The sequence below is a fragment of the Rhyacophila brunnea genome, unplaced genomic scaffold (assembly GCF_057557595.1).
Source record: "Rhyacophila brunnea isolate RB1 unplaced genomic scaffold, BYU_Rbru_1.0 scaffold_13, whole genome shotgun sequence".
NCBI classification, from domain to species: Eukaryota; Metazoa; Arthropoda; class Insecta; order Trichoptera; family Rhyacophilidae; genus Rhyacophila; species Rhyacophila brunnea.
Window position 1 is genome coordinate 36,282,857 of NW_028232785.1, and position 24,062 is coordinate 36,306,918.

The following is a 24,062-nucleotide window of genomic DNA, read 5'->3' on the forward strand; positions in this document are numbered from 1 at the left end:
TATGTGTAGGTCGATGGATAATAATTACAGGGCCTATTATTATGTCAATAGGTACCTAGTAAGTAGTTGTAAATGCATGTAATTTAAACTCTAATCAAATCGTGTGTTTACTCCTGGCATAAGACTAAAACCGCGAGTTTATGCCGGAGATAGCTAGTTAAATGCTCTAAATAAATTCATATAAAATCCATAGAATTAGATAGACGATATTTTATAACGTCAATATATCCATCCAAGTGCACAGAATATATTATCTCTTGATACTTGGTCCTTCTGACACTCCAGTAAATTCCTATTAAATAAACAATAGGTAACATGTAGTACGAGCTAACGATAATAGTAGAATCTTTGGTCACCCCTTCTCAAACTCTTTGGACCAATTAGAATAAGGGAGGCTGCTATAAAAGAGGGCGCATCCGAGAGATTTTTATCAGTCTACCGGATCTTCTCTCAGGAACAACATCTTCTCTACTAGCAGCCTCTCTTCAACACTCTGGACCAGTCTTACCAGTTTCGCCGCGCATCTCTCCGCTTCTTGAACGCCGAAGTACTACCCGGTGAGGGTTTCACATCCCGTTTACCTACGGGTGGGAAACATCTCTCGCGTTCGTAGTCATCGGTCGCCACGTTTGCTTGTCTGCCGCCTTCACCTACATTGGCCTGTAAAAATATTATCTACTGGACGCTACATACTGAAAATAAACCGAGTCACTACTGACTTTTTCAAAAGGAAACATCGTTATTATTAATAACCCCTCATCCGACTGAGCTAGGAAAATTCATCAACGAAGTGCGCTGTGGCGTATCGTTGAGGGGGTGTTGTTATTAGGTTAGGTTAGATAAGGTAAGGTCAGGTTATGTTTAGTCTAAAACGAACGTTATGAAAGGCACCATTACCGGTATTTCTCGAAATAAAGTTTAATATCAATGTAAGTAATGTACCTACATATTTTGTCAAAAACGCAGCATTATAATTTAATCTTATTCTTATCGTTGTTATTCCAAATTAATGATTGTGAAAGACGACGTAGGAAACAGTTTCAAAAAACTAACCTCAAAATGCGAAAACTTTATAGAATAGACATACCTATTACAATGTATACTAATTATAATTACTTCAATTAGTAAGTAGGTGAACCTACCTAACATGTCAAAAATGTATCGTAACTGTCAAATCGTATAATCGAGTCATTTTTTGAAACAACATTTATGCCATCGTATGTCCATACGCAGTTTGTAAAAAAAGCAACATATTATTATTAAACACTAATCGTTGTTATTTCCAATTTAAAAAAATTAGTTACAAAAAACTAACCTCGAAATTGCAACTTGAAACGTCGGCATTCTCCTGCTTTACATGAGTGCGAACTTCCGGGCTGATTGGGTGGCTAGTCTGCATATCAAACAAAGGCTTGCCTTCTTCTTCAGATTGTTCTCCATCACATTCTCGCTTTACGTGCATTTTAATAGTAAATATGTCAGGAAGAATGTGACAAACAGGATCCATCCAAGATACATTAGTTTTAAAGAAGTGTTGCCAGAATACGTAATTATTTATTATTAATGGCCGAAATTCTGAAACGTCTATTCCGTGGAAGCGATCAAACAATAAGCTGTGTTTTATTGGATAAAAGTTATGTACTGTTCTATTTGAGTAGTTTTTTTCCACTTATTAGTTTTGCGTTTCGATATTTTCAAGCACTCCTAAACTCGTATTCACCAATGTCAAATACACACTATGGCACTGTTATTTCTAACTTTTATATTAAATCGATTAATACAATAAAGTAGGGACACTTTATTGCCTACCCATTCAGCCAATGATCAAGTAAGTATAATAAAAAATAAGACATTGTCAAAGGGCCATGTCTTTTGACTTTGCCGTGTCTACCCTTGCATGGTGAAATTCGAACCCAAATGTCAGTGTGCCTGCCTGACCTCAAAATACGTGTGGCATTTGGTTTGTATTGCACTGACAGATAATAATATGTTCTTTTCCCACGTTGAAGATTAATATTGTATTTTTAACGCCTGTAGAACAAAACTTGAAAAAAGAAAAAAATGCAGATGGGCTCTTTTTTGCCTTTAAAAACCTAGATGCGCTGATCTCATTATGATTGAGGAAATGCTGATTATCATTTTCGCTCGATTGTTTTGTCCTGACAACAAAACGTACATAATTATTATTGAAGTGCGTTTCCGTGTCAAATTTAGTGTTAATGTATCTATTTTAAATATTAGTTTCGAAGGAAAACACTTTTCAGTATTGTGGCAACACTTTTCTAACATTAACCCGAATGTATCCTGTCTGTCACGTTGTTCCTGCCATATTTACACTTAACATGGATGTAAAGCAAGAATGGGATGGAGAACACTCCGATATAGAAGGCAAGCCTTTGTTTGACACGCTGACTAGACATCTAAACAACCCGGACCCTCGCTTTCATGTAACGCAAGAGAATGCAGACGTTTCAAGTAGCAATTTCGAGGTTAGTTTTTAGAAAGTGAAATCTTTTACAATCAATTTAGATTGAGAATAACAACGATTAGTTTAATATTATAAACTGCGGCTTTTTAACAGTAGGAACATAAGGTGACATTAAACTTTATTTTAAAAAAATACATGTTTATACAATTTGACAGCTACGATACATTTGTGATATTATAGGTTAGGTTTGTTTGTCTACTAATTCTTGTTAAATATAAATATTATACAATGTTGTATGGTGATTACGAGACCCGAAACTGTTTTCACCGTGTTTACAAAATGTAATAATGCTTCTTTCAGTACCTTAATATGGCGGACCCCTCTAATATAAAATCTGAGACAGATGATCAACCAGCTGTCGTCAAGCGCGAGATAATTGAAGATATAACACACCCATTATATGATGATGAATACCCTCAACCGGGTTGTTCTAATTCAGATTTCAGGCCAATACAACAGGTACGTTAAATTGTACGTAGGCATATGTGCCGTTTTCTTCCATTGATGCCGTCTTATATTGAATTCGAATTTTTAATGCGTCTTTGAAACTTCATAAGGAACTATTATATTATAATTCGGCCAAACTTGTTTCGTTTATTAATTGCGGAGTAGATTCGAGTTATTGGCGATTGCTAAAACAGATATTTTGAGACAGTATTAAGTAAGTAGGTATATAAATCTTTAAGTAAATCACGTAAGTATATTTAAATATGATGATTTATACATCACAATCATTCGAATGTAAAGCAATAATTAATGCGAATATCTAAAAATGTGATCAATTGTATGGTGAATAAAATTAATCGCCTGTGAGTCCTTTTTAGGTACCTAATACAAGGTAAGGTCTAGAAAAACTACTTGAAGCCGTAAAATACGTGAAATAGGGTGAGAAAAGACCAATTTTATTTTCAAAACTTTTTGTAACAAATCAATGTTGTAAGCCCCAAATTTTACTAAATTATCCACCATGCTGCATGACAACATAAATTTAGGCGTTCGTAAACAGTTTGATAGGTCATAACTGGCGCACTGCGCATGCGTTATAAGTAAACCGGAATAGTTTAAGATTTAACGTTTAGTTCACTGTACCAGCAAACTTCAAACCATTTTCTGACCATCAGAAGTGGTCTGAAACGTCAAACCGATCACGATCTATCAAAGTAATAACTGTCCAGACAGGACCTAACCTGAAAATGATAGTTATTTATTATATTCCGTACCTATGTTATTTTCTCGACATTTACGATTAAGAAAAATTGATATTCTTCTGCATACATATATCGTGAGATGTTCATATTAATATTTTAAACATTTACACAGTAGGAGTTCAGTAGAATTTGTTAGGCATATTATAGCGTAGTAACTGATACCTAATATTTATTAGTAACCATATGCGCACAATAAACCGCTTGTGGTCGTATTGTCCCACAATTCCACCCAAATTTTCTATGCATTGAGTTCGATTCGATATCATCACTTGTTTGGTATTTAGTGAGAGTCGCTAGTCGTAGTGCGGGTCGCTACTCGACCGAAAAATTACAACAGAACGGATTGAAACGACTAAATTATTTTACTAAAGTACTATAAAATACTAAATGGACATTTATGGTCGAGTAAACTGCGATGGATTGTATGATAGCATCTGATATCTTTGAGAGACAGTCTGCGCAGTCGTTTGGTGAAATTGAAGTGCAAGAAATGGACATCAAAAAGGAAATAGCGCTTGCTTTTGCGATATAAGTCCGTCTGAGGTTGAACAGAGCTACATTTTACGATAGAAATTTTGTTTGCAATGTGTGTTGTGCATTTTTTTCATTTGCGCACATTTTGAAGTACTCGTACCATCAACGTATGCATGATGCGTCGCTGACTTTCGATGAAGTGGCTTTTCCATGCGACCAAAGCCGTCACTTGTATGAAAAGTTTGATGCGTCGACGTTTGTAAGTGATTCACTGGTAACTCATATAACACACGGCCTCATTTGATTATTGTTGTTAGGTATATAATGCATTATATATTGTCATCTGTATACTATACTTATATTTTTTTTTATTTGTAATAAAAAATGGCTATCATCCGCAGCAAAGGGTTTACATAGGTTGCTAATATCCAACATAAAAATAATACACACAAAACTTATTTGTTCGTATCTACGTATTTGTTTCCATTGAACTAAGACTAAAATAATTTACTGATGATGTTGGTCATTAAAATTTAAGAAAACCCCTGCGAAATCGATCCATAATGTTATTAAATCATACAGAATTTTGGATAATTTATAGATGGAAGAATATTTTTTATTTATTTTGGTTTGGTATAGGCAAGGCTTAATGCATTTTAAAAAACTTACCCAGCCATCTGTAATATGTAATCTTAATTGAACTAAAACAAACAAGTTTGACCGCAAGAATGCACTATTTTGTCGGATTGCCCATAACATTGGAATGTCGTTCGGTGATTATACATTCACCTGCCAAATTAAGACATACATAGTGACGTTACCCCGGTCCTGGTAAAACCACAAGGGCGTTGTATTCTCAACCGGTCCTGCCCTTAGACCAGATTGAGAACCCCTGCTTTAGGCTAGCTCAGCTCTTAAGTCGGAGGGGGTAGTCAAACAAAAGTTCTTATCGACACTTTCGAACACATCGCAACAATATTTTTATATTAATGTTTTGATATCGCCACCTAATAATAGGATGATGTCAGGATCCTTTAGATACTTTATTTTAATGTGAATTCGTTCCACACCCACGTGCGCGAAACGTCTAAAAGAACAGCTAACAATTCAAGTTCAATATTACCGCAAATACGTACCGAATTGTGGCAGTCGTAATATAGATCGCGGACCTATTCAAATTAAAAGTCTTTGTAGTTATGATTTTTATTATTTATTGAATTATTCTTTCATAAAATAAATTTATTATAATTAATTTTTATCAGATATCTTAACACTACATTTTATTTACTGACAAATCGACAATATTTATTTTTATAAACTTATTTTAGTTACTTAATTTTATTGTATATAATTATTCATATTTATTTATTTAATTACACACGTCACACAAATTCATGGGGTGAGAGTCAACGTCCTCTAGATTGGGGGTTATTGATTTTAGTACTAAAGTCCTCGCAAGGTACTGTAAACCAGTTGCCATGCGCGGCTGATGATGAATGATGTCATCGTAAAGTGATGCAATTGTTTACATCAATCGCGGAGTAATCGAAATAATTACTATTTCGTTACACTTTAAATGCCTCTCCAACTCAATTCGTGGCAAAGGCTTTCTCACGGAAAACTAATAAATCCATTGAATGCGCCACTATTTACGCAGTTAAATCTCGGCTTTTCTTCCGAGTGGATATTTTCAACTTTTTGTCCGCAGAGGAACCGATACGACGTTCCCCTGGGGCTTATACTTTCCCACTACTTTATTAAAAATTTTAATTCGACAGCCTGGACGCTGTCAAAAAAAATGACAACATTTCTGGCGAATCACACTCCTGCTATATGATGACATTTACGTTTAATTTTATACTGCTCGCCAATTGATCGAAAAATCAGCCAATCAAATGCTATACAAATGTCATCATTCTACTGAAGATTTTACATTGCCCGAAATAGATTGGTTACGTTATTGGTTTTATTTTCTGGGGCGAATTCAAAATATTACGTACCTACGCAAAATTATTTTATATAATGCAAAGAAGATTATAGTTATAAATTAGCTTTAGTAACAGCATTTAGCTAATGATAACGCCTAACGTGTTCACATAGATTTTTTTTATTTTTAACCTCAATTTCTAGACTTTTTATTTAATTACATTTTTCTTATAAGACCATTTGGTCTACCTGAAACAAATCATCCATACTTCAGTCTGAGTGGCTGTAAGTCAGGTCTCGAGGTAGGCCGCGTATTCCAACGTGGAATCGATACTCTCGATCGGAGCAAAATAGTTGTGACGTCATAAAATCGTCGCAAAAAAGTCTCGCTTAAGGCGCGCATTTTTGTGGTCGTGTCAATAGGCGACCAATTATTGAAGAAAAAGCTCTGGGAGACCGTTTTTGGCAAACTGTAATGATGATACTGTTACATAATATTAACAATGTTGTTATTTTTAGAAGCGTGAAAACGATATGATGAATATTAAGTATGAGTATAATAATGAGGGAGTTATCATCAAAGAAGAATTTGTTGAGAATGCAATCCACCATATTGATGATGAATTAACCCAACCTTGCTGCTCTAATCTACAATACAAGCCATTAGACCAGGTATGTTTAATTACAAATGTTTTTTTTAAAGCCCGATGAAACTTTAAATTGTAAAAAAGATTACAAGTTAAAATTAAATATTTTTTTTTCGAAAATTCGACACCTACATAACATTAACATTTGAAAATGATTTCGGGTATGTGGCCTTAGTATTCTCAACTAAGCAAATTCTGGGCGCCCAATTTGGACTACTTTTATTAAAGCACTGCCGGTCGTATAGTACGTGAAATGTTGGCTTCTAATACCTTAAATACTGCTGCTTTATCAGCATATACCAGTGACTTCACGAAGCCTCACAGTAAGTAATCCAGAGATATCACATTGAACAAGCGTGTATGCCAATTATTTGACAGGTCCATTTCTCAAAATCAAGTGATCGCCAATACTTAATTTAAATAAAACGATGGTTGCGATAGCTGTATGGCACATCCTGTTGAAATTAAATCCTGTTCTTTCGAATAAATCCATATTTAAATGAAAATAATCATGGTATGACAAGGATTTCCATTGACGTTGACGTGGGCTTTCGCCCCATTTTTAAAGAATTGTGCGTCGATGCCACCAGCGTGTAAACCGCATGAAACGGTGCATTTTTGTGGATGTAATGAATACGAGGGAGTATTCTAGATTGGTCTTATTCAGTGTAGACGATTTTCCTTATTACAAACCCGTTAAGAAAAAATAAACCTCGTCGCTAAACGCAATTTTGCTCTTAAATGCAGTTATCTATAAGTTATGTAAATCGATAGCAGCTTTTCTGAGTAAATTTGAATAATTTATTAGAGTTGTTCAAGCGTGGTTATATTCATGAAGATTTGCCAGACTGTATATACCGATCATTAGGTATGCTTACATACTGTAGCTTAGTTTAGAAGAGATCTTCATTTAGCTACATATTTTTTTCGACTTACACGCGACGTAAATGAAAACTGACATTCTTCGTGTGATTAATTTGTGTGTCTGATAATTATCTTAAGAATCGTGGGCATTAATTTTTTGTTCTCCCAAGGTGCACAACTAACCTGCCATTGATAATGGCAATTGGTATGGCAATTAGTTTGTACAACCAAATTACATCAGATATTGACATATTTCACCTGCGTCAGGATGAGTATATGTAGGCATTGTTTTATAAATTCTTAAAATAGGGTATGCTTATGTCATTCGGTGACTTCCTTATTATTTAAATTTTTAATGTCTATACTAATTGTACTGTTTTATGGCCATCTTTTTTTTTTAATATATATGTAATACTCTTTTATTATTATTCATTTTCTTCTAAATTACATGTTGTAAACGTCTTATATTAATAATTTGTAATTTTCACCATATTAAAAAAAAAAGAAAAGATTTTGATTATAAATGTCAACGAGTGAGCGCAGTGTAACGTATCGTTTTAACAGAAAAACACTTTACAAACGACATAGTATCAGTATCAGTGCTATATTAGGGGACATTGGAACATAAGTATATTTTATTGATAATATTCCTATTCTTTTTGTAGATTTCTACCCAGAAATATTTTGCAGTACGTAGGAGTAAAGCATTGGATATCGTTAAAAAAGATACGGTTGATAATGACCCTAGTATCAACAAAATTGCACATGCAATCAATAAAAACATAAAAATGATGTTGCAGCATTCGGAAATAACCATCGATGAACAGAACATCAAACTCGAATTTAAGAAATTATACTTGCCAAAGGAGGTTCGAATTATGTTGAGAAGAGTTACATATTTCCCACGTAACTTTATTTGTAATAATTGTTATAGAGTGTTTGAAACTGTAAAACATCTAAATCATCACTACGTTTCATGCATGTCTCAGCATCTTAAGTCATACATGAAACATACTGGTGAAAAGAGACATCAATGCGATGTGTGTTTTAAAAAATTTCTGCAAATTAGTCATTTAAAGACACATCAAAAGATACATACGGGTGAAAAACCACATCAATGCGATGTGTGTTTTAAGAAGTTCATCATAAATAGTGATCTCAAATTACATAAAATGACACATACTGGTGAAAAACCACATCAATGCGATGTTTGTTTAAAGAATTTCCGGCGCATTTATGATCTTAAAAAACATAAAATGATACATACTGGTGAAAAACCACATCAGTGTGATGTGTGTTTAAAGAAATTCATCACAAATAGTGAACTCAAATTACATAAAATGACACACACTGGTGAAAAGCCACATCAATGCGAGGTGTGTTTTAAAAAATTTCGTCATATTAGTACTTTAAAAACACATCGATTAACACATACAGGTGAAAAACCACATCAATGCGATGTGTGTTTTAAAAATTTTCTGCAAATTAGTAATTTAAAAAAACATCAATTGACACATACTTGTAAAAAACCACATCAGTGTGATGTGTGTTTAAAGATATTCATCACAAATAGTGAACTCAAATTACATAAAATGACACATACTGGTGAAAAACAATATCAATGCGATGTGTGTTTTAAATTTTTTTTGCTAATTGGTAATTTAAAAACGCATCAATTGGCACATACTGGTGAAAAACCACATCAGTGCGATGTGTGTTTTAAAAAGTTCATCACAAGTAAAGAACTAAAGAGACATAAAAGGACACACACGGGTGAAAAACCACATCAGTGCGATGTTTGTTTTAAAAAGTTCATCGTAAGTAGTGATCTCAAAAAACATAAAATGATACATACAGGTGAAAAACCACATCAATGCGATGTGTGTTTTAAAAAATTTCTGCTAATTGGTAATTTAAAAAAACATCGATTGACACATACTGGTGAAAAACCATATCAATGCGATGTGTGTTTTAAAAAATTCAACGGAAGTGGTAATCTCAAAAGACATAAAGTGACACACATGGGTGAAAAACCACATCAATGCGATGTGTGTTTTAAAAAGTTCATCGCAAATAGTTCACTCAAAAGACATAAAATGACACATACTGGTGAAAAACCACATCAATGCAATGTGTGTTTTAAAAAATTCAGACAAATTAAAACTCTAAAACATCATAAAATGACTCATACAGGTGATAAATGACTCTAATGCAATGTATGTTTAATAAAAATTACGCATTTAAATACTCTAAAATCACATCAAACGGCACATACTGAAGAAAAACCACATCATTGCGATTTGTGCTTTAAAAAAATTCTGAATATTGGTAATGTCAAAAGACATAAAATGATACATACTAGTGAAAAACGATATCAATGCGATGTGTTTTAATTTTTTTATTGCTAATTGGTAATTTAAAAATGCATCAATTGACACATACATGTGAAAAACCACATCAATGCGATGTGTGTTTTAAAATTTTTCTGCAAATTAGTAATTTAAAAAAACTTCAATTGACACATACTGGTTAAAAACCACACAAATGCAATTTGTGTTTTAAAAAATTCATTACTCATAGTGAACTCAAAACACATAAAATGACACATACTGGTGAAAAACCTTATAAATGCAATGTATGTTCATTTAGATGCTCGCAACTTGGTAATCATATAAAACATGAAATGAGACATTTTGCTGAATAACCTTGTTAAAACAATATTATTCATATTATGCAGGTGATATTTTTCGCATTCCTAAATAGTATCTTCAAGAGATATGTCCAAATACCCCCATGGAACAAGAACAAAAATCTCGGCCCTTATTCTCCGGAGGCCAACCTAACACTGATCACGGCAGCAATCAGCAAGGGAAGGCAGAGGGTACTAAGAATCCCCAGAAAGACGGTAACGGCTGCCTACCGATGACCATTGCCACCTATAACGCGAGAACATTATGCAGCAACGCCAAACTTCTAGAGCTCGAAGAAGAACTCGAAAAAATCCATTGGATGTTGTCGGGCTCAGCGAGGTAAGACGACAAGGAGACGATATCGTCAATCTCCACAGCGGACATGTACTCTGTTATAATGGGACTAAGCCGGACGCTCAAGCGGTGTCAGATTTTTAATCCACAGACTCTGGAAAGATCGCATAGTTGAATTTGATTTCTCCTCAGATAGAGTAGCAAGTTTAACACTTCAGCTCAGCAAAAGATACCAGATTCTGCTTTTGCAAGTTTATGCGCCCACTCAAAACTCACCTGATGAAAAAGTGGAGGAGCTATATGAAGAAATCAGTACGTTGAAAAATAAACGGAAATGTCATTTCACTATCATCATGGGGGACTTTAATGCACGAATCGGATATCAACACCAGGATGATGTAGCGGTCGGGCACTTCGGACATGGCACCAGGGATGGCCGAGGAGACATGTTAGTGGAGTTTGCGGAAAACCACAATCTCTACATCATGAAGTCATTCTTCAAAAAGAAGCCTTCCCTAAAATGGACATGGCGAAGCCCAGCAAAACGAACCAGCGAAATCGACTACATCCTCACCGACAAGAAGGATATTTTTCTAGACTGCACAGTCATTAACAGATTTAATACTGGCAGCGACCACCGAATGGTAAGGTGTAAAGTACGATTTAACATCAAACGTGAGAGATCCAAACTGATGCAGAAGCCCAGAGTCCGCAGAGGTTTGAGAAGCAGAGTCGAATTCCAACAAGAGTTGGAGAACAGGCTAGCGGCTTTCAAGGCTGAAAATGACCCCATCTCCCTACAAAACACCGAAGCAATAACAAAAATCATTATAGAATCTTCGGAAGAGACAGTTGCTGCTGTAGTTGAACGAGTAAGCAACTTTCAAAGGAAACGTTGGATCTTATGAAGCTGCGAAGGAGTACGAAAAGCGAGCAACAAGTTGCAAATGATCTCGAGTACTCCACGCTGTGCAAAACTCTACGTAAAAACGTACAAGAAGATCTTCGTAAGTTCAATATGAACCTTGTAGAATCAATTGTTGCGTCAGGAAGAAGCTTACATAAGAACAAGCAGCATCTGTCAATAGGGAAACGGCAGATCACGACACTAAAAGCGCAAGATGGAAGTATCGTGCGTAACTGGGATCATCTACTGGACACTGTTGTAGAGTTTTACAGCGCTCTATACAAAGATGACACTGACATCAATTCAGATCTTCCGGTGAACGGAGAATATGGAGATCCTCTTCCCGAGGTTACCACCACAGAGGTGGAATATGCTATAATGTGCATGAAGAGTGGGAAAGCCCCGGGAGAAGATGGGCTGATTATCGATGTTCTCAAACTGGCCGGGAGGACGGTGAGCGAAGTGCTCGCACGTCTGTTCACGTCTTGTCTGCACGAAGAGAACATCCCAGAGTCATGGAAAAATGCCTCCATTATTATTCTCCATAAGAAAGGAGACACTGAAGATCTGAAAAACTATCGACCTATTAGTCTACTGCCAATTCTGTATAAGGTTTTCACGAAACTACTCTCAAACCGTCTCGAAACAATTCTAGACGAGAACCAACCAAGAGAGCAAGCCGGATTCAGAAGAGGCTACAGTACTATGAATCATATACAGGTTGTCAGGGAAATCATAGAGCGCTACCAGGAATACAAACTGCCATTATATCTTGGTTTTATAGACTATGAAAAGGCGTTTGATTCCATCAAAAAATTCTCAATTATAGACGCCCTTAGCAACCAAGGAATTTCCAGACGCTACATAAATATATTGAACAGTATATACAGTGATGCCACAGCATGCGTGAAACTCCACAAACGGTCGTGTAAATTCCCCATTAACAAAGGTGTCCGGCAAGGTGATACCATTTCACCTAAACTATTCACCGCTACTCTTGAGGACTTATTTAGGAAACTTGATTGGGAGGAAAAAGGTGTTCCAATTAACGGAAAGCACCTCAGTCACCTGCGCTTTGCAGATGATATTGTTATACTCTCACAAGACCCGAAAGACCTCCAAGGTAGAATGGAAGAACTCGCGGATGTCAGTCAAACGGTCGGTCTAAAGATAAATGTCTCAAAGACAAAAGTGATGAGGAACTGTTTTTCGGACCCTGCGATTATCTGTATTTCTGGCACCCAACTCGAGCAAGTCAGCAGCTACATCTATCTCGGACAGCAGGTGTCCATAGACGAAAGCATGCACGATGAAGGGGGTTGACAAAGCTGGGATGGAGTGCTGTCGGATGTCTGAATAGTATCTTCAAGAGTGACCTACCATTATGTCTTAAGCGTAGGGTGTTCAACCAATGTGTGCTACCCGTGCTCACGTATGGCTGCGAGACGTGGACCCTCAACACGAGAGATGTCCAAAAGTTAAGAGTCACACAGTGAGGCATGGAGAGGTGCATATTGGGCATCACGCGAAAGGACCGTAAGAGAAACGAATGGGTTAGGAAGCAGACTAGAGTACGCGATGTAATAGACGTTGCCAAACAGCTGAAATGGAGATGGGCGGGGCACATTGCTCGCTAAAAGGACGGCCGCTGGACAAATGCCGTCATCCAATGGTACCCAAGGGGTACGAAACGGCCACAGGGTCGCCCTCAAAGCCGCTGGATTGACGAACTGGTAAAGTTCGGCGGAAATACGTGGCAGCGAACGACACAGGACCGAGAGAGTTGGAGAAAGCTTGGGGAGGCCTTCATCCAGCAGTGGATTGACCCCGGCTGATGATGATGAAATAGTATCTTCAAGAGACCTACTGACACGACCACGAAATGCGTGCCTTCAGCCAGCACTTCTTGCAACGATTTTGTGAAGTCACAACTATTTCAGTCCGATCGTGAATGTCGATTTCGTGTTGAATTGTGCGGCCTACCTCGAGACAAAGTTAAAAGAAACATGTGATAAGTCCCGTAGTTCAGCCTGAGCGACTTACAGCCACTCAGAGTGAACTATGGATGATTTCTTTCAGGCAGACCAAAAATGGTCTTATAAGAAAAATTTGAGTAATTAAATGATCTAGAATTAAGGTTTAATATACACAATAACATGTAAACGACTTGTGTGATATCATTAGCTAAATGCTGTTTAAAACGTCGCTATAGGATTTGTTTCCCGAATATCCATTTTTGTCGAAATCGACATTTTAATGCAGTTCAATTTCTTTTATCGAACTCTACCGAAATCATTTATAAAAACAATATATTATTATGTAGGAACAGAGAATTTTTTTTAAAAAACCCGAATACGCCATGTTAAGTTACAATTAATCCGTGGTTTTCTCCCGAATATCCAACTATTCGTACCTAAATATCCAAGTTAATTTCTGTCGAAATAGATCTCTGGGAGAGTTTTTATTTCCCGAATATGACTTTAGCCAATCAAACCGCGCTAATGCCATGCATCTCGCTCCCACATTCACGCTGTCTAGCTCTAAAACAATCACGCTCATTTTCATATTTTTCGGCCGTCCGGAGTGCTCTTTCAAATTTCGTCTTATTGATATTGTTTTTAAAGTTACTATTGTTTTAACAGTGAATTCATCAAATTTGAAGAGATCATTCATAGCTGATACAACACCAGTTCGTCCTGAACTTACAGTAGAGTTATGGAAGTGAGTATTTTAACCTAAATAACTGCATTTTGTTTTGATAAATGACACAAAATCCCAACGATTATATGAATTCTACAGTGTGACCCGGCGACTACTATGACGTAAAAAATAATTATTATTTCAAATTATTATTAATCAAAAATTGTTTGTCTTTATTTTACTTTTAATCTAGGTATTTCTATAAAAATAAAGGCAATGCTATTATTAATTTTTGAATGCGCTGATAGTTAATTTAATATGTATGTTAGTAACTATTTATTTGGTGAATATTATATACTTAGGATATTGGTACCTACCTAATATTAGCAGCCAATGGCAATTAATTTATACATGCTATTATTTTGTGTTGTTATTCCTTAAAATAGTAAATATATAATATTTATTTGGTGGTTTGTAATAAGTTAAATTGTTAATTATAGAAATATATAGATATAATAATATACAGATATATAAACATAGATTTTTTTTTTTGGAAAAAGTATTAATATTAAATTGTTAGCAAGTACGAGTAAGTACCATCATAAAATATTGAAGAAATCCGTGACGTCGGTTAGTAATTGAAGTAGTAGATACCTACTTTTATTTAATAAACAAAAACCGATCTCTGATAGTCGCTTGATTTTGAAGAATGCTGATGAGCAGGTATTCCTGCCGGGTGTCTTACTTTTTTCAAAATGATATTTTCTATTGGTTATAATATATTTTCTCAGAAGTGATTTTAAAAATTATGTATGTTCAATTATTAGAATGGTACATTCTTAAATCTTGTGAATTATTCGTTCAATAAAAAAATAGTTAATTACTTAAGAACTATTTTATTACTTAATCCGAAAAAAACCGATTGCCGCATGTTATTATTACATACGAACTTGGGTAATTACGATCATTAAGTATTTAAATAGTAAAAGTAATTATTAACAATTATCGTGTAAATAAATATAACATTTGAGGCGCGTACTTTTTGACCACTTATGCCGGCGCTCCATTGGCACGCAAGTCAGACGATTTACAGTCTTCGGACTTTTTTTTCGCGTGGAGCACCCCAGGTCTGCGGACTTTTTAATCCGCAGACCAGGCTCGTTGGATTTCAAACATGTTTGATATTTTACCTCCGAGTTGCCAGACTTCGTCCGTCGATCGCAATGCAAATTCGATTTGACATTAATACGCAATCATTCGGACCGCAAAAAAATCTGTAATTGTTTTAAACATTTTCATTGATTTATTTGTTAATTTACACATTATAAAATGAGAGATTTACCAATTATTTTTTTATTTGTATTTATGAAATTCATAAAAGAAAACGTAAATCTTGTGTTGTTTTCACTGCTATATTATTTTACGCAAGTCTACATATAAATAACACAAAATTATAGGGTTAACAGAAGACATTACGATAATCGCAATTTTCGACTTTTGACAGCTCGACTTTTTTATTCGTTCATTGATCAGTAGCAGGGCATAGACAAATCGGACGATTTATTGTCCTCGGACTTTTGGCTCGCCAATGGAGCGCTGGCATTAGAGCGGAATGCAGAAACATTTGTCATAACTAAAATTTCCTTAGCAGAAAACACTATGCAGATACATTGTCCTTAGTTAAGATCATTTCTATTGAAAATAATACCATATTTAAAAATTCTCGTTAGGTAAATTAGGTTAATTATTTTATAATTGTTAAACGATGACAACAATATGACAACTGCATTTTATAAATGTAATAACTATAAATACATATTAATATTTAATTATAATACTCTTATGTTTCTGTTATAAGTCATTATACGTGATTCCACAGGCACCGCAAGATATTTTTTTAACATGGTAACACTAGCTTCAAGTGTCATTCTTCACCTGGTATTTTGTATTTCTGTGGGTTGGCGTATAAAAGTAAAATAATATTCTGCAAGTACATGCCAAACGAATTAACACTATCAATATCCTTATTGAGATACATTGTTAAATGAATTTGAGTGTATGGACTGTGTTATAGACATGCGAATTTATTTTGACAGCAGCTGTCAGTGGTAAATGGTAATACAGAAGAGGGCGTGTTCATAACAAAAGTAGTCTATGGTTAAGGATTCCTTAACTCTATACTCAGGATTGTCTATAGTTAAGTCATGCTTTTCGGCGACTTATCCTTAGGAACGAAATCTTAGATTGTGCATTCCGCTCTTAGTAATCCGTCGGCCGTGTAGCAATACGCTACGGTCTTAAATCCCGAACGTCCTTGCTTTGTCCCGAATATCCATTATTCTGAGAGAGCGCTAAAAATTTCCCGAATATCCACAGTGAGTACTTGTAAATAAAACGCATTTTCTGTGCATTTAATGATTTATACCAGTATATTATTCTTGGAATCTATTCATAGATGATGTTGCAATCATTCAGTGTAGAAAGAATGATTAATACATCTACTGATATTTAAATTGATATTTTGACAATGAAATTTGTTTTTCGTCTCCTATAAAATTGACATTTGGTCTATTCGGGAAACAAATCTATAGCGACAAAAAGTTTATTTTTAGTATTTTATATTTAGTATTAACTAATTCATTTTTGTATTATATAAAATCAAAGTTTGCTTACGTGAATGAATTTGAAATTTTGCTGGCGATGTATTTAACGCAGAGCGCCGTAAAATATATTGAATAATTAAAATATGATATCGAATAACGTCGTAATAAAAATCGAATGATTAGATATTGTAAGTAACGGCTGCGCACACCAGTGGGTCTATTCTATGCTTATCGACCGCTAAAGTGATAAAGTGAAAAATATTATCAAACTTAGGGTAGGTTTGTATCAAAATATTAGCACTTATTGTAACAATTACACGAAGCCGGTTTTTATTGTTGCAATAAGTGCTATATTTTAACAGCACCTATCTTGCTGCTGTTAAAATATCGCACTTATTGCAACAATAAAAACCGGCTTCGTGTAATTGTTACAATAAGTGCTAATATTTTGATACAAACCTACCCTAAGTTTGATACTATTTATCAATTTAGTGTTCGATAAGTATAGAATAGACCCACTGATGTAAATGATAAATTAATATAATTAATTGTAATAAAGTACGTACGAATTTAGTACGTACTTATGTAAAAAGTAGATAAGAAAATTACGTACATTAAAAATCTAATAATGTAAGTTTGGAGGCACTATTATTTTGTTAATTTACGAATACAAATTATTTCTTAGATCTGTTAACTACGCCCTACAGATCATTTTCAATTTGTAAACTTAACTTAAACTTTATCTTGACCTTATAGTGCCCCATAAATGTATTTGTATAAATCTAAGTCGTACCTTCTCCTTGAAGGAGTGAAAACGATGCGAAAAGTACGGACTATAAAAGAAAACACGAGATTGATATTGACTCATTCTCATTATCGTAATATGCCGGTACGGTCGATTTCGATATACATGCTGATATTACGCACCGTTTTAAACCAACGATCTTTCATTTTTCATTATTGTAATCCTGATAATTGAATTAGAAGTTATTTATCTAATCTACGTCAAAAGTACCAGAAGGGCTTTTGCAATGATTATAAAACTTGTCTCACTTGTAGATACGTATAGGCCGCTTGTTTTTAACTTAATTAGATGCTCCTAATTTTCCGGGAAAGCGGGAAAGTAAACCGCTTTTTCGTAATTGGTCCGAAGGTCTGTCTCTTGTTCTGATGGAAGGAGTCAAAAATAACCTCATTGGTCCACTTTTCGCGTGTAAACACGCCCCTAAAAGTCATGTACGGATTTGTCTTATCTTTTTCTACACTTTAAGTTATTAAAATCTATATTGCAATGACGGGTGTCGGAACCCATACGCGCTTACATAATTTCTTAATCGGAATTATTAACGGTTCTTTAGATAATTCATGTAAACCTAAATTTAGAGTGGGAGTATTTCGCATCTCTGACGTCAGTTTTTCGGGAAGTTACCGTCTAATGGGTATAAAAACCAGTGTTTTTCTATACAAAGTCAGTCGTCTGCTCCTGTTTTTCTCGCGGGACACGTATGGTCCGTCATAACGGCTACGTCATCGCAATCAGTGACTTTGATATATAAACACTTAGTAACAAGTACCCGCGAATATGTATATAAAAGGAACATGGTTTCCCAAACTTTATAGTCGGTGCCTCGATATTATAAAAAGTGTGCAGCCATACCAATAAAATTAAAATATAAATAAAAATAAATATAGGTAGTTTTATACTATAAATCAATTAATTAAAATAAGTTTTTATATATTATAATATAGAAATTATTTAGAAATAAAATATAGTGTTAAGTTGTTCAATAATCATTAATTTTAATAAATTTATTCATGGAAAATTAATCTAATAAATATTTAAAACAATACTGTTGAAGATTTTTATTTGAAATAAATCTGCGATCTTATTTTCGGTAACATAATTCCGTATAAGAATTGGATGACAGCTATCAGCTGTTCTCTGACGTTTCGCACACGTGGGTGCGAAACAAATTTGGATCAAAGATTAAGGTGACACATCAGTGAAACGGCAAATAATTTTGAACTATAGGCGCGACGGAATTTTGGACTCGCTCGCATTCAGTGAGAGAACGTCGAGCTGGAAACACGTCACTTTGCTTCGTGATGGCGACGGGCCAATTAATTCCTAAATCGTGTAAAGATGACTAAAAACGTTACCCATTTACTTTAAAAAGAAAACATGTCAATGAATATATTATTATTGTTACTAATAGAACAATAAACAGAACATAAAATGGACGTATGTTGGATTTATATGACAAATTATATATTCGTTTGACAGGCGTCATTTGCACTCGCGACCCGCAATCCACGCATCGCCTAGCCACAATCTTTTTAGACCGTGCCTCAACTGATGTACGGCCTTAATAAAGTATCTAAAGGATCCTGACGTCAGCCTATTACTGGGTGGCGATTTTGAACGATTAATATAACGATATTGTTGTGGTGTGTTCGAAAGTATTGACATTAACTTTTAGATGACTACCCCCTCCGACTTACAGCTGAGCTAGCCTAAAGCAGGGGTTCTCAACCTGGTCTAAGGGCAGGGCCGGTTGAGGGTATAACACCCTTGTGGTTATACCAGGACCGGGGTAACATCACTACCTCACATTGTGTTTGCGTAAAGTGTTCAACCCATGTGTGCTACCAACGCTCACGTATGTATCTGAAACATGAACGAATGATGAATGTAAGATAAAATTTAAAAAAAATGGATAGCTTGCGCAACTTGACATGAAAAGGTGCTTCTTGGGCACAACGATTAAAGATTGCAAAATAAAAAAATAATGAATAAGGAAGTATAGAAAACTACGCGATGTGATCGAGCTCGCTAAGCAGATGAAATGGTAATAGACTAGAGATGTCTCTCAGTGAGTGGACAACCACTGGACAAATGGCGTCTTACAGTGGTCCCCAAAAAGCGGAGCACTAAATGCCCACAGATACACCCTTAAGCCCGCTGGTTTCATAATGTTTGGAGAATGCACGTGATAGCAAAAAAACTAGGTACCGAGAAGGGGGTAGCTTTACTGTGTTTCGAGAAAAAACGTCAACCTGCTTCCAGCCAACTAGATTCTGGTTTCCTGGAAAGGAATTAAATACCATCTATCTATAGAGTGCACACTGGAGACCTACGAAATGTTGGTAAGACTTGGAATAATTATACTAAGAGACTTCAAAGCGACATGTATTCCTGAAGGCGCAGTGTCGTGTCTAGCTAACAAGGGAAAACACTTAAAAACAATGAATTATATCAATTACATATTGGATTTTCTTTTAATGTGTTTACTGTCAATAAATGGTGGAACTGCATTGTATTATTAATTTAATAAATCGCGAAATTATAAGTTCATATTTTACTTTTATTTTTAATAAATCTGGACCGGTTTCGTCCGCTTTAGAGGGACATCAACTTTAGATATGTCTCTCTGAGGCGGAAGTTGATGAGCACTAAAAATTTTTGCGTTTTAAATTAACTATTAATATAATATAATTATAGGAATATTATATAATTAATTTTTAGATACATTATCAGGATTAAAACTGACCCACCTTATGAGGTTCACGGGCTGCTTGAAGGGTGGTTATATGAATTATTATAACACATAAGGGATACACTGATTTATAATGTTGAAACAAGCATGGTTTTCTGTTGGCATGGTATATCCGCCACGTGGGCAGCGGACCCTTGCGTGGCACCACGGCTTTCGCAGTTTTTTTCATACTGATTGGAAAATATCTCTAATTATTATCTTATGAAGAGAGGTAGGGAGATGCGTAGGAAGTCTGAAGAGTATAGCAAAATTATCGAATGTTCTCAGGTCTTTTTAGGTTTTGAAAATTTACCACTGCTTGGGATCGAAGCGACCTTGGCTCGGCCGAGGTTTAGGGATAGAAAATAGCCTTGGGCGCATGGCAGGTACTTGAAGATCGCCTCTCGCAGAAATCGTTTGCGAAACGGTATTTATTTCATAATATTTATCAGGGATTGCAAACTTTTATCAGTGGTATGTTTGTTATTTAGGTAAGATTTGTGATATGAAATTGTGGACGTTTTTATGGAGAAGGGTTTTACCTAATCACCTAGTACCTATTATTTTAAATGCCGACATTGCAAAGATCAGATGCTACATTCATCATGATAATAAGTATATGTAGGTACGGTATGTTCCGGTCTGCGGAGTCGAAGCCTAGACGTTAAATAAGAATACTGAAAGCTTTCTATTTTCTATGTGTGGCTATTTTGGGGTACCATCAAGATAATATCCTGGGTTGATCACATAACCAGTGTTAAGATTTAAACGCCAGCAATCAAGACTCATTAACTCATAGATAACCTAAACTTATCAAGCACAGAAAGCTGAATACTTTGACAATATTTACTTTAATGCGAATTATGACTAATTACTCATGTTATATTATGTTGCTCAATTTATTGTTGAATGCATAGAATCAACGTCGTTTTGGTAAGGTCTGCAATCCAGCGGTCGGTGTGTCCGAGTTTCCAATGGCATGATATATTTTATGCTGGTAGTTGCTTCATTTTTTTCTGACGAGTGCAGTATATTGGCAGAATAGAAAATGATGTCTATTCTTATTCTGATTAAAAAACTAGCATTTACCAAAGATATTGGACGGTGCAATCTCTTTGGCATTGACCTTTTTTGTTACCTAATTAAGTAGCTATTTCAAATATTGTAGCAGTTTAACTTTCTTTTATAAAAAAACCGTTACATCACCACAGGTAACTTTAAGGAACGAGCGTGAATCAAAACATATTACTATAGAATCCACAGATATGGCGGCAATGGTATTAGATACCATCCATTAGGATTTTCAACACGAGCCATTGTGTTTATTTTATAAATGAGTTGGATAGGTAGGTACTGAGTTTCCAACACCTTTTCTCATTAGTACCAGCGATCCTAAAGGCTTAACATTATTCGGTAGGTCTATTCAGTAGTTATTTAGTAGTAAATAATATATAGTAAAAAATAAAAGTGATAGTAAATAGTGTAGGTTTCTTATGAGGCCCTTTTGTCAGTCTAACCAAGAAGGTCTCTCTGTATTTAGTTATGGTTTCGGCAATTTAGATCCCATCGTGTTTTGTATTGATGTATTTGATGCTATGGTGAGGCTTGAGTTCGTAGACGATTCGAAGGCATGTGTTCTCCATTGTTTGCAGCATCTTTAAAAAGGATTTGGTGGTGTCAGTAGTCCAAATTGGGGATGCATACAGCATGGTTGGTTTAATAACCATGCTATATAGTGCCTCTTTGTTTTCTTCTGAGAGACAACTTCTACGGTTGAAGATGGGTCTAAGAACCCCCATCGCCATAAAGGCTTTTCGCCTGGCTTCTAATAGGTGAGGTGTTTAGTTCAATCTATGGTGAAGGTATACCCCGAGATATTTCACAGGGTCACTGAATGAACAGGGGATGTCACAAACAGTAATTTTTCCTTTATAGGATTTTAGGCTCCGCGAGAAGAGAAACGCCTCCGTCTTCTACGCGTTAACCGTAAGTCGTCTCCAGCGACTGAAATAATCAGTTAGCTGTCGAGTGCCCTTTTCTAAGTTCCTAATCGCCGTGTCAGTCTGGCGGCTGGTAGAAAGGATGGCTGTGTCATCTGCGTATAGTGCCAGTGTGCAGTTGGCGGTTTGGCATATCACTTATGAAATGATTGAAGAGCCTGGGAGATAGCCAAACTTGCCTAAATTGCAATTCAGCCTATGTACCTATAATATTATCGTCAAAAATGCGTAATATTTGCTACTAATGTGTGTTACCAGTGTTCACGTATGCGGGTTAAACATAGAAGATAAATTTAGAACAATAAGATTGGCGCAACGTGGCATGGAATGTGCATGTTGGGCATAAAATAAAATCACAAATAAAACTAATGGATACGGAAGCAGACAAGAGTAGGTTATATGAAACAGTATGTCGGTCGACGAGTGAACAATCGTGCTGCCTAATTTCCAGGTTATTCTATATCACATTTATAAGCAAAATTACTAAATAATTCAATATGAACTTTCAAATTGCTCTTCTGAGAAATATACTGAAATTGACATAGAACAACCTGGAAATCAGGCTGCGAAATGTCAATATACAGTGGCCCCGCCCCAATCGGCCACTTAAACAACCACAGGGACCCACAACTAGCTCGCTTGACAAACTCATAAACTTCGGCCGATGTACGTGGCAGTGAAGATCTGGGTACTGAAATAGTCGTCAAAGCTAACAGGAAGATAGGTATATAGCCTTTCATATTACAGATATAAACCAAATCCAGAATATGACTGCTCTATATAACAGTATTATTAAATCTACATTTCGCCACTGATGGGATGTTATTGAAGAAAAACATTTTTCTCGGTTACTTTTTTAAGTGTATAGCATTTTAAGAAAAAGGCACACATTAGAATTACCTCAAGATAGGTACAATTATTTTTACCATCATGGGAAGTGAGAGTTCTTCAGAATGGAAAATTTAAGTGACATTAAAAACTTTCTTTCGCATTGTCAGCACTGTAGTTCGGAGAAAACATAGTTACATAGCAATGGCAAAGAGTGGAGGTAGGCTGTTATGGTCTGGCATAAAATGATCACGTATTTCTTTTCATTGGACTAATATAACTACGTGTACATGGTATTTTAAATTATGCATATTAGATAACACTCTAAAGATATTTATTTATCTATAAAATATTGAAAATTATGACATTAAACAATATTTGTAATCAATAATAATCGTTTGAAATAGGAAAAATGATCGCCATGTATCATATTTAGTATTCTTATTTCAACAAAAATAAATAAGTATGACTGAAATAGTGTGAACTATTTTAGTTGGATCGCCAATACGGTACACCTACATTGTTGTGGTTGGGTTGAGGCAGAGTTTAACTCAATTTAAAAAAATTACCGGCACAATCTGCAAATTGTATTCTTAGTTCAATGAAAATAAATAAATTTGACTGACAAATTTAAGTGTGCAATATTTATGTGAAATCTTAATAGCTTTCCTCCACCCTTTTCATAGTGGCTGGACCAAAAGATACCTTGCCATACATTTTGTACATACACATTGCCACGTATTTATAAAAATCAATAGCCTGGGTCAATCTATTGCTGGATAAAGGCCTCCCCTAGCGCCAGGTACATCCACCGAACATTCTCTACTCCATTAATTTAATAATAAGTTATAATCTAGATATTAAAAATCCTCCAACAAAGTTGTGTCAATATCTTTATACGTAAATCATAATTTGTAAATATTGGAAAGAAGCCCGCTTGTTTATAACATACCACAT

General features: G+C 35.3%; 1 protein-coding gene across 1 annotated transcript in view; it reads right to left on the reverse strand.

Annotated features, from left to right (window-relative positions):
- Nucleotides 1-24,062, reverse strand: part of LOC147077406 (uncharacterized) — a 264,249-nt gene that overhangs the window by 239,179 nt on the left and 1,008 nt on the right. The window lies entirely within an intron of this gene.